Here is an 8602-nt window from a genome sequence, read left to right on the forward strand (position 1 = left end):
TGTAAACATCCCACTGTGCTAGACATAGATGCTTGTGATCTAGTTAGTCGTTGAGATGTGTTGACTCCAACTTCACTCTCTCCTTTATGTTTCTTCTACACAACAACAAATAAGCATGAGATTTTTATTAAACAAGTTTCAACTAAATAAATAAAGTGAATTTCATTTACCTTTATATTCTTCTTTTTACTAGTACATCCATCCTGCTTAGCATCTCCAGCCCTCGGGCATGTCCTCCTATTGTGTCCTTCCTTCTTGCAGATGTCACACCTAATTGATGATGATCTCTTCCTAAAATCTGAAGGAAGTGCTTCTCCTGCTTCTCTTTTCTTGATTTTGTGAGGTCTACTTGGTAACCTCTTCAGACTTGGTGGTAGTACTCTCTCATTAGGAGCATCATCCTTCAATACTGACAAATCTGGAAGTGGATGGATCATCTCTTTGTATGTATCCAAGTATTTTCTAATACTGAAAAATGGATTACAATAGTTGACCAACTCTCCCCTTATGTATGATATAGAAGCTGCAGCATGGAGACAAGGTATACCAGTGCCTTCCCAAACTCTACAATCACATATGTAATGGTTCAAATTAACCACAAATCTGTTGCCAAATCTGTCTAAGACCTCAAATTGACCTTCACCTGCCGGTTGACACCTGCAATGCCTTGCTTCTTGCTGAACCTTGTTCAACTTCACCATAACCCTTGGTGTTACTTTACCCTCCCACATGGTTGCCTTCTCATACCTTCTATGCAGCCTACCCATTATTTTCACCCTTAGGTGATCAACCAATGTGAGAATGGGTTTGCTCCTTAAGTCTCCAATCCATTGATTAAATGACTCAGTCATATTGTTCGTTATATGATCACTTCTTGCTCCTACATCAAAGGCATGCCTTGACCACATCCTCGAGGGGGTTTCATTCAAATACATGTATGCATTTTCCTTAATCTCCTTGATGCTATTCATTTCCTTTTGAAACTGAAGTTCAGTTGAAGCTTGTGAGGCAGCCCAAAAATGTAGCATCAATAGCATACCAGGGTGCTTTGCCTTCAGGTTTTGATATAGATGCCTACTGCAAATTCTTTGGTGAGCATAAGGGAAGATTGTAGAAATCACAACTGACAGCCCCTATACAACACATATGTTCAAATGTTATGACATGTAAATGAGTAATTCAAAATACATATAAAAAATGAAAAAATAAAAAAAAGAGACAGAAAAGTATATGCCCCTATACCTTCTGTCTGTCTGACATGAATGTGAGTGACATATCATCACTGTCATCGAGTAGAGCATCTCGTAAATTATCCAAAAACCACGCCCAGCTATCCTTACATTCAACTTCAACTACACCATATGCAATAGGAAAAATACCATTGTTCCCATAACAAGATATTGCACTCAACAGTACCCCTCCATACCGGCCCTTGAGGTGGTAGCCATCAAGACCAATGAACGGTCTACATCCTCTTAAGAAACCCTTCTTGCAAGCATCAAAACAGACAAACAATCTTTTAAAAATCGGATTATCTGACATACGGTTCCTGTTCTCAAACTGTAGCTTAAAAATACTCCCAACATCATTCTGAAGTACCAACCTACCATAAGCAGGTAGTTTTGCATATGATGTGGAATGGCTTCCTTCATTAATCTCTAGGGCAATCCTACGTGCCCTATACAGCTTGGTATAGTGGAACTGAAGACCGTATGTTTTCTGCATGTGATCAGTCATGGTCTCTATTTTCATTTCTGGTTGAACCTTCAGTTGTTGAAGAAGTTTCATTGCTATCCATCTAGATGTAGCAGAATTGTTCTTGGTTGCCTTAATACATGTATGAACTGGGTTATATGTCTTTACCATGTAGGTGATACCATCTGATATAGGTGAAGCATGTAATCTCCATGAACAATTTGGTGCTCTGCATATAACTGTAACTCTAGTTTGTTCATTTTTCAGCCTGATAATATCAAACCCCTCTTGTAGTATATACTCTCTCAAAGCTTCCCTGAAATGGTGCATATTTCCATATACATTACCTTCAGCAATCTTCACCTTGCCACCTTCACCCACATAGTTCTGTTCACCAAATTTGCCATAATACTCTCCAGATTCATATCCAGATAGGTCATCATCAATTGGATCCTCATCATTTTTCCCATACCCATCATTCTCTGTAGATTCAGAGTCATTCTGACCATCTTCTTTTTCACTTTCATCATCCCACTCGTCTTCGCTGCCAATTTTCCACTCTTCATCAGATCCAACCATAGAGTCATTCGAACATGCATTGCTGTTGCTAATAGCCCTGACAACCTCATTAGACACTCTCAGTCTCTTACCAGTAGCTTCACTTCTGCTACTAGCTCTTCCACTAGAAGTAGCAATGCTCACACACCTTGCAATGGTCTTGGTATCTTTACCTCCCCTAACAGTAGCTGTAGCACAAGCAGTAGCACTTCCATTTCCACTACTATTAGCATCAGTAGTAGCCCTACACACAGCTATTTTTCCCTTGCTCTTACCAGGACCATCACCATATGGTTGTAGAGCCTGTTGACATTGTCCACTAGGTTCATCCTCAAGTTCACCATCTCTATCATTAACCAAACTGCTAGGGAATCGGTTAACTGTAAATTCATCGGTTGCAGACTTGCTGTGAACAATGTCATCCACATATATATTTATCATATCACAACTATGCAAGCCAAACAACTCATACACTGATGGATCATCTTTTACCTCCTTTATCTCATTGTTTGGTAGTATACACTTCGCTTGGAAAACTACATTATGACCCACAGGCACATGTGTGATGAGTTCATTGTAGATGTCATACACCATGTCCAAGTAGCCATATAAGTCTGGATCAACAATTTTAACTATAGTCTTCCCACTCCAATGGTATTCAATAGCACACTTAACATTCATTGCTAAACAAAAAAAAAAAATGTGAAAACAGAGAAAATTAGTAACATTACTTAATACTCATTAGAATGGTAAACTTTTCATAAAGATTTTAGATTCCATATACAAGTCAAAGCATTTATACATCCAAAAAAGAAATTTTCAAATCAAAATCAAGGACCAATCATAGCAATGCATAATACAGAGAACCTAATCATAGTAATTTTCAACTATCAACTATCAACTATTTTCCCATATATTTTCTCATAACAAAATAATCTGGTTAAATCATCAATCCACACTTAACATAAATAATTGATCTTTTCTAACTTTCTTGAGGGATGAGGTTGTCATTTTGCCCTCTCTATCCGGCCGTATAATAAGATAATATATCGTGTTCAAGAGAGGGAGAGAATATGTTTTACAGCAGCAACAGAACGTAAGTCGATATAAATCGTGAACCTCTGATGCAGGAACTATAAAACCTCTAGATGATTGAAGACTAATTCACAGATGTGCTACTTGATCACACATTAAGCTGATATGAATGGGTCACATACTTACCTTAAAGGTTAGAAAAAAAAGAGAAAAAAAGAGGGGGGGGGAACCAATGGAAGTTCCATTTGGTTCTAGGAAGACTACAACAAGAAATTATTACTTCTACTATGGTTTCCTATTGGATCAGGGTATTGTTAACCCTACTGGTAAGGTTCTTACACACTGAACAGTGTCAAGTTCCCTTGGTTGGTGCCAAAAAAATTCAGTTCTGATCATGCTACCTGGAGGGCATTCAGATAACCACAGAGAAGGTTTGGTAATGTTTTAGACCTCCAAAATGAAATAACATAATTGGTGCATTGAAAATGCTTTCAGTTGTATAGGGCCATTGTAGTAGAGCTCAAAAATGGAATACAAGGGCATTTCGATAGACACATTTTCAGAGAAGCTTGTGAGCAGCAAGCACATGATAGAGAAGATAACAGAGGGCAATGGGTCTTTCGTGAGGAGGAATAACAGAGGGCAAGCACATGATAGAGAAGATAACAGAGGGCAAGCACATGATAGAGAAGATAACAGAGGGCAAGCACATGATAAAGAAGACCTGTGAGGGCAATGGGCACCCACTTTCAATGTATCTTACCACGGCCGAGAAATGGTTTTCAGAATTTTTTTATAGTTAAAAGAAAACCAATTGATACCTAATACATTTTCTATCAAAGTGTTTGTTAAAATTACCTAAAGAGTAAGGGAGAGAAAACTTGGAACGACAATCCAAACACATTTCACTACATATAACAAACATTTCACAGGTCTTCTTCCAAAGAGCTCCAAGAAAAAATTTTACTTTCTTTTTTCCCCACTCCAAAGTGCATAAACTCTAGATTAACTTGACAAGAAGAACCCTAAATTAGAAAGGAAGAAGAAGAAACCGAACCCTACATACCTTGGGATAGAGGTTCGGACGCCGGAGGAGGGTAGAATCGGAAGCCGGAGGAGGGTAGAATCGCACGCCGGAGGAGGGGAGAATCGCACGCCGGAGGAGGGTAGAATCGCACGCCGGAGGAGGGGAGAATCGCACGCCGGAGGAGGGTAGAATGGGACGCCGTAGGAGGGTAGAATCGCATGCCGGAGGAGGGTAGAATCGGATGCTGTAGGAGGGTAGAATCGCACGCCGGAGGAGGGTAGAATCGCACGCCGAAGGAGGGTAGAATGGGACGCCGGTGGGTCTTCGTCTTCTTGTCCGGCCGAGTGAGTGAGAGGAGTGAGCAGTGAGATGAGAGATGAGAGATGAGAGAGGAGAGATGTGAGATGGGTATGGGTTTAGAAGATAGGAAATAAGGGAGAGGGCAATATTGTCCTCTCACTCAGGGTGGGGGTATTTTGGGTATATTAGAAAAAAACTAACCGGTTTTCATTCATTTCTCACGGTCGGCTAACGGCAGGGACCGATTTGAAATTTTTTGAATATTTAGGGGGTGGCTTTGACGTTTCGAAAAGTACAGGGGGTGGCATTGAATAACGACCGAAGTTCAGGGGGTGGCAATGCAATTTTCTCCAAATAACAATGACATAAAGAGAAAAAGATCTGGCACCTCTCTAATGCCTTGTTGGGTCAATGCGGCACCCGACAGCTAGGAGGACTACGACATGCACCTCAACACATGGGCGCGCATTGGAGCACATGACCAGACAGTGTTTTTTTCTTCTAATAAAATATATACAATATGCAAAACAGCTCCATTAAAACATTGATAACTAGAGTTAAGTGAAAAGGAGGTAAAAAAAAAAATTAAAATTTGCATTTCCAGCTACCTGAATAGGAAGTGCATTAAAAAAAAAAAGGGGAGGGATGGGGAGAAAAGGAGAATAAGTTTTATGCCTTGTATACTTTTAATATTATTATTTTATTTATGAAGAAAATAACCCTCCAGCTAGGATAGGTACACATCTAGACACAATAGAGATGGAAAGACCATGCTACCCCCACAAAAATATGATTTTTCCTTTATTCATTGTTTGTTTTCTACCCAAGAAGTATTTAGCAATTTATCTCACCCAAGCCATTGGATGACGTGAGTGGGTCAGGTTATTGCAATCATAGACCTAGCTGGAAAGGTTCACCTCCCTTCTCACTTTTTCCTAGAAAAGAGTTAAGAGCCCCCTCCTCCTCTTATTGTAAACAATTTTGAAAATGTTTGTTTTTTCTTGGCAATTCTATTTTTTAGGATTTAACCAATTTTGATCGGTTTTAATCCAAATCTCAAAACAAAAATAATTCGATACAAACCCATGTTTTATTAAAAAATAACCATGTGTTTCAAATTTCAAATTTTTTTTTTTTTTTTTTTTTTTTTTTTTTTTTTTTTTTTAACATGAAGGTCGGCCACGCCCCAACCCATTTGGTTATATATAGTCTCAAGGCCAGCTCAAGGACTCAATCCCTCACTTTTTGTATATTGCATTTGGTATGCATTCTTAGGTCCACTAAATACAATTCTAAATGCTTTCAATTCTTTAGGGGGTGGAGTGCCTGAGACCCACAAATGTTGAGATTGAGAAGATGAGATGACAAAATTAAATTATATGTTGTTTTAAACACTTTATCGACTAGAGTTCCCCTGCCTTGGAGTGTGGCCATTGCACCAGCGAGGGTCCAATGGGAGTGCACGAGGAACATTAATAGAGCGTGTATTTTTGTGTTTCATAGGGGCGGGTGTGATCATTTTGCCCCCCATCTCTGGGTGATTCATGTGGCAATAAGACATGGTTCTTTTTCTCACTAATTAATAATCCCCAAACCTTGGATGGATGACATGTTCCGTAATGTTGGCCACACGAAAATAAGAAATCCTATTTCTGTGAAATGAAAAATCCCACCTTACTGATTGCACCCCATGCTGATGCAAGAGCCACACAGCTTGGCACCATTCCCCCTCCTTAATTATTTAATTTTTCAAGAATTGAGGTTTCTGTCCAGGAACATAGTCCATGCTAACGCTCCTTGAGTCTATCTATCTCCTTCCATAATAAGAGGCAGATATATCATTTCATAGGGAGAGAAGAAAAATAGACTCATGGCGGCATTAGCATACACTACACCCCCAAACATAATTTATTTCGCAACTTTTTTTCCAACCCACACCATTTTTCTTAGTGTCTACATTTTGTACAAATTCACCAAATGATAAGTTGGTATTATTTCAAGAGATACCCAAAGAAAAAAGAGTCTTCTTCAATGGCACCATTATCTTTCAATATCACCTTGGACTATCACATACACTTTGGTTAGTTTAAAAAATTTTCAACTATTTTTTTTTTTTATTAACTTTTAGGTTTTTTATTTGGTAGAAATTTTTTTTGTTGTTGTTGGTGGCATTTGGGAGGCCCTTCTGAGAATCGTAATTCAAAATTTCAGATTAAATTATCTTGGATCTTCACAATTACAGAATTCCACTGTTATGTTTTCTGGAAATTATATTAGATTGGACTGGGGTTTAAGTGACCTAATTAGGGTTTGAAACACTACATTACACGGCACCCGTGAAATTGCATTTTTACCTCTTGAAAAAGGAGCGGGGAATCCTTTGGTCATTTTGTCTGGAATGAATCCCTATATATGACTTTATGTGCTTTAGGGAGTTGTCAACAGATTTCCCATGATTGTTGTCTGGCATGCGCTCATTTTTACTTTTTATTTTTGGTTAGCAATGAATTTATTAAATATGAATGAAGGGAAAACAAAATTGCCCAAAAGGGAAAAATAAATCAAGCTCAATCTCCACCTTCATCTTCGGCATTGCTTCAGCAAAGAGGAAATCAAGACAATGAGCCATGAGCCAAAATCAAAATCCACAAGAATGGGAACCTTGGTTTTCCAATAGTATCCCACTTTTTTATCATTAAGGAAAACCTTGGGAGAGTAACCAAATCAATAGAGGTACGGGTTCATGGCACCCGCTCATAACCTTTTAATGAATAGTTTGTATGAGAGAGAGAGAGAGAGAGAGAGAGAGAGAGAGAGAGAGAGAGAGAGAGAGAGAGAGAGAGAGAGAGAGAGAGAGAGAGAGGATGGTATGGATATAAATGGGGGTATATGCTTAGTTCATACACATACGCAAAAATTATGGGGGGCTTCCATGGGGAGAATCCTCTAAATCCAAGTGGGGTATGGGTCTCTTCCAAGACAAGGCTTCCAAACTCTTGGTGAGGACCACAATTGACAACAGACAATTGACATTCTCACTATTACATTATAGACTTTCTTTTCATGTATTGTTGTGTGAGACAAGATGATAAGTGAGATAACAATCAGGTTTTTCTTTTCTTTTGGTCAGAACTTTTTATTTCTTTCATTCTTTCTCAATAATATTCCTTTGCTAATTTTTAGCAAAAAATATAATAAGCGAGACCTCATCTTCCAAAGAAAATAGTGGTCATAAGGAAAACCTTCATTCTCATGAATCGTCATATATTTGGGGCCATAGAACTTTTATTTGACTATAAAGAAAGATCATGAAAGATGATTTTAGTAAGATCCAAGTGGGAGATGTTAGCTAGGAGTAAATATTGGGAGGTGATAAAGATTGTGTGAAGAAAAGGTTCTATGATTGACCAACCTAGCCAAGATTTGTTGATTGGCCCATGTCTTCTTGATAAAGTGGAGAAAGAGAAACGAAAGCTTGATAGTTTGTTTACATAAGTGCATTTGAGCTAAGTGGAGAAAGTGAAATGACAGGAGAGAGAGATTCTTGTACCAGAATCTAATGAGTGGTCAATCAGGATGAAGGACCATGTATTAGTCCGATTTCAGTACTGGTGAGCAAAATATGAGACCAGCCCATATATTAGTCCAATTAGGTTTAGATTGGGCATGATTGAAAATTGTCACTGTGTATATTAAAATTTGTCCAGTGTTAAAAGTATTAGAACCTGTATTATATGGGTCCCACTTCTGACATTAACAATAAAAATAAGTTTGAATTAATGGTACCTAGTAATATATTGTATGCTCTCTCTCTTGGGTTCCAAAATCGATCCTACTCAACACACTTGGGTTTCCAACCTTATACTCTAATAAGAAGAAGAGAAAGCAAAAAGAGATAGAATGAAATGAGAGGAGAAGTCCGTGGCAGGTGGATGAGTGAAAGAGTTTAAACCTAACAAAAAAGAAGAAAGACAGATTTCAGAAAAA

This window comes from Macadamia integrifolia, chromosome 4 (genome assembly GCF_013358625.1).
Source record: "Macadamia integrifolia cultivar HAES 741 chromosome 4, SCU_Mint_v3, whole genome shotgun sequence".
Lineage (NCBI taxonomy): Eukaryota > Viridiplantae > Streptophyta > Magnoliopsida > Proteales > Proteaceae > Macadamia > Macadamia integrifolia.